The following is a 4068-nucleotide window of genomic DNA, read 5'->3' on the forward strand; positions in this document are numbered from 1 at the left end:
GCCAGAAAGGAGCTCCATGCCGCAAACCGCTTCTCCTCGAGCCTTACGCTGCACAATCCTCCTCCGCTCCCAGGGGGCAAGACGGCCGAGACCAGCACCCTCGTTACGGGGCACGGCCCGTCTGGCTAGCCAGGCTGCCCACAAGGGGCAAAAGGGGAAGGCCCAGAGCCCTGCTTACAGGGAGGGCCCACAGCCAGCCAAAGGACAGAGCTAGCCCCAGAGACTCATTGAGACCTGCGCCCTGCTTACAGGGGGGTCCGCAGCTCTGTACAACCTAGCCCTCCACCAAGGGACGTGGGACTCGCACCCTCAGTACAGGGCGGCCCTGGGGTCCGGACGTGGCATACCAGGCACTGATGCAGGACGAGGGACAGACACAGGGATCGAAGAGGAGACCAGAGACTTGAACCCAGCCCCGGGTTCTAGTTTGCTGTCACCCCACGAGGCCAGCTCCCGTCTGCAAGGCCATCCTGCTGCACAATGCTGCAGACTGCCCCGTCTCTCTGACACCAGCGGAAGGAGACTCCCCCCTGCTTACAGGGGTCTCTCTCCAACTGGATAGCTATGGCAGCAGACCTGGCCTCCCACTTACAGCATGTTCAGCAGTACACATGTTCAAATCGTCTCTTATTCTGACACGGTAAGAAGCAGCACGCGCCCCGCTTACAGGAGGCTGCACCATTGGCAGTCGCGTCTGGCAGGTGGCCTGGACCCCAATTACAGGGTGGCTGCGCTGCGCAAGCCCACCAACCAGATCCACGGCCGTTAGAAATTAGGGAACGGTGACACGCGCCTTGCTTATGGGGCTGTCCACCTTGCACCCGACTGCTGCAGAAGTGCAACAGGATCAAGGGCTGATACAGGGAGCTCGCCCAAAGCCTCACGCAGCCAAAATGTGGCTAAGACATGATTGAGACCTAAAGGCAGGGAGGTTGCTCTGTCCAGAGTCCCTTTCCTTTGCACCCCAGTTCTCTGGCTGGCTTTTCTCCTACCTCGCGTCTTCCCTGCTGCTTCCCCATCGGCTTCTCCTTCCAGTTCTTCCAAGGCCTGCAAGAAGAAAGACCGAAACCAGCTCTAAGTGAACACAGGCAGAGCACACATCCAGCGGCTTAGTGGTGGAACCCGAGGACCGGATGCTCCCCTCATCGAAATTCTCTTACCTTTGCCTCCTGTTATGCTGGCCTGGTTTTCTTCCCTCCCAGGCAGATCGCTCCTACTCTCCTACCGTCTCGTCTGCTTGTCCTTCCAGGGGCGATGAGCATTGACCATCAAAGGGGACCTGTTTCGTGTGATTCTGGACCGGCCACCTGAGGCTGCTGCCCCATTTCTGACATTTGAGTCCCCAAGAGCCAAGTCAAACGATGTCTGCCACTATTCCCTTTTCAGCAAGGGATTCAGCATCCTGGGCGACCAGCTCATAGGCACTCAGCACGCAGCGGTTGCAAGGGAACCACTGCGGACATGAAAGGGGACTGCGGGGAGATGAGGGGGAGATGACGGGAGGAACGAGACAGACTTGGACATGAACTGACAGGAGAGGAGAGAGGAGAAACAGCACAGCGGGGAGGGATGAACTTGAAGGTGAAAGGCACCAGGCACCAAGGAGGTGGCTGGCAGATCCATTTTAATTAGTCTATTAAATAGCAGGCCAGCTCACACCTGCTCTCCTTTCTTGTTCTCTGCTCTCCTTCTGGTGGCAACCACTGTGGGTTGACCCCTGAAGGCCACCTGCTTCACAATTCACAGCTGAAGCTTCAGGCAGCCGGTCCACCAAGACAGCAAAGACAAGCGACGTCTCCCACTAATCGCTTTTCAGCAAAGGATTCAGCATCCTCACAAAACACTTACCACAGAGTTACCAAAGCATCATACTATGCTCCAACTGAAAAGAGATTTTTTTTTTTGGTTAGAACTCAGGCAAGTTGCCACTCAGCAGGGTTTAGTCTCGTCTCTACAAGCGGGGTGTCAGGAAACATCTCCAGCCTGCAGCCTCCAGCCAGGGGTCTTTGATGAGGTGCCGCCCCGGACTCATGCAAGGATATTCCTGAGAGGGGCACGCCTGTCCCAGATCCACACGGCAGCAGCGGGCCCACCCTGGCCTGCCCTCCTGGAGCCAGAGGCAGGAGCCTCTCGCAAGCAGGCGCCCCCCCAGGCCATTCACGCTGCTCCCTGCCCCGTGTTCTCCTGCAGGGAGCTGGTCTGTCCCTCGTCTCCAGAGCTGTTTCCCTGCCAGGCCCTAGCCTTTGTACCAGTTGCTGCGGCTTGCAGGGACGTCGTGGCTGCTGCGACTCCCGCCCCTGGGAGTTCTTCTTTCCCTGGCCCCAGCCCCCTGTGCAGGGCCAGCACCCAGACCCCTTGGTACCACAGCCGGGGCTGTGGAGGATGAGCAGGTCAACTACATCCTGGAGCAGAGCTTTCTCCATGACTGCACCTCCATCAGCAGGTGGGGCTCCTGCCAGAGGGTGCCCTAGGGGGGAACAAAGGCCCACAGCTCCCTTCTGCTCTGCTGCCAGGTCCAGCACCTGGCAGGGGTGCCCAACTGCAGGCCATGTCAGACATCCTCCCTGCAGCAACTGGGCCCTGCCAGCTCATCCGTTTCCCTTGGGGCAGCTTGTGTGAGAGCAGAGCTAAGAGTCAACACCCCTGTGCTGGTGCTTAGACACTGCACCCTGGAGGTCATAGCCCTGCTTCTCCCCAGGGCAAAGCAGAAGCCTGAAAGCAAGTTACCTGGTTGGCAGGTGGAAGTCACTGGAGTGGGCTTGGAGCTGGAGCATGTCTGCCACAACACAACGGGATGGGCATGCACCATGGTTCTTGGGCTCACTGACTGCTCACGTGTCACCACACTAGTCACACTCCACTTTTGCTCCGCAAACACCCATCAACAACTCCAGTGCCCTGAGACTGGCTCACCAGCTGCACACGGACACAGCTGAACCTGTCAATTTCTCCAGTGTGACGCATGTCATCTACATGGCCCAAACGATTGAGCAACTCATTGGCTAGGCTGACCCCACCAAGCAGGCCATGCCTCCTTCTCTGCCCCCCACCATGATGCAGTCCTGAGGGGTGAGCATGAGGGGAAAGGGGCCCATCCCACACTCAGATCATGGGCTACAGGCTCAGCATCAATGCCCGTGGTAGTTAATGATTCGTAAATGATGTTACTTACTATTCTGTAATTGCGTGATGCAGAGCAAGGGCCCACCCGCCTCAAAGACTACCAGTGCATTGGACCTCTGTAGGGCTCTGTAGCAAGGGCTGGCCATTAGACCTGGCTCAGCTTGTCTGGGCTGGAAAGGATCTTGTAACCTGAAGGGAACAGCTCAAAGGTCAGGAGCCTTGCCTGCAGCTCCCACGGATGGAAGAGAAGTGTGGATTTACTTGGTGTTGCCTCAGAGGCTATGCGAGCTTTATGCTGAGTGTGTTGCTGCTGCTGAGATCTTTTTTCTAATACTAGACCTTACCCACCATCCAGATCTGCAGAGGTAGTGGGAACCCCAGTGTTTGGGCCCCTGCTCTCACCCCCCCAGCCTTACTCCCTTCCCAGAGCTGGAGAGAACCAAGGCATCCGGGCCCAGCCTCTCAAGTCCCCAACCCGCCGAGTGGTTTTTCTCAGGGCTGGACGTGGTCGAGGCACCGGTCAAACTCACGGCCCTCGGCCTGGACTACTTCTGCGAGCCCTGGAAAGACAGTGGTGAGCCCCCCCACACCGCTCCAGGCTGCCAAACTTGTCCCAGTACCCCCCAGGTGTCTGCCTGGAGGTGGGGATCAGGGGTCACTGCCAGGCTCCCCCCAACCCCCCACGACTTCATGGTGGCGGGGCTGATGCTGCTGGACTTCATGCTGCCGGGAGACACCTGGTGCAAGGACCCTGTGTCCCTTCTGCAGCTGCTGCACATCTTCAAGGGCGCCCACACCTTCCGCCTCATGCACCTGCTACTCAGTCTCTGGCCAGCCCTGACCTCTCCCCCCAGTCCCTGGCCCATCATGCAGACCCCTCCTCTCCTGGCTAACCTACCCTGACCTCCTGACTGCCTTGGCACAGATTACCCCCCCCCCCACGCA

General features: G+C 58.5%; 1 long non-coding RNA gene across 1 annotated transcript in view; it reads right to left on the reverse strand.

Moving 5' to 3' along the window:
• LOC109317280 overlaps positions 1–1327 on the reverse strand; it is a 3741-nt gene extending 2414 nt beyond the window's left edge. Inside the window, exon 1 of the long non-coding RNA XR_002103016.1 lies at positions 1161–1327. This is a non-coding gene — a long non-coding RNA (uncharacterized LOC109317280). The remainder of the gene's footprint in view (positions 1–1160) is intronic.
• Positions 1328–4068: the final 2741 nt, after the last annotated feature.

This window comes from Crocodylus porosus, unplaced genomic scaffold (genome assembly GCF_001723895.1).
Source record: "Crocodylus porosus isolate Cpor-Errol unplaced genomic scaffold, CroPor_comp1, whole genome shotgun sequence".
Lineage (NCBI taxonomy): Eukaryota > Metazoa > Chordata > Crocodylia > Crocodylidae > Crocodylus > Crocodylus porosus.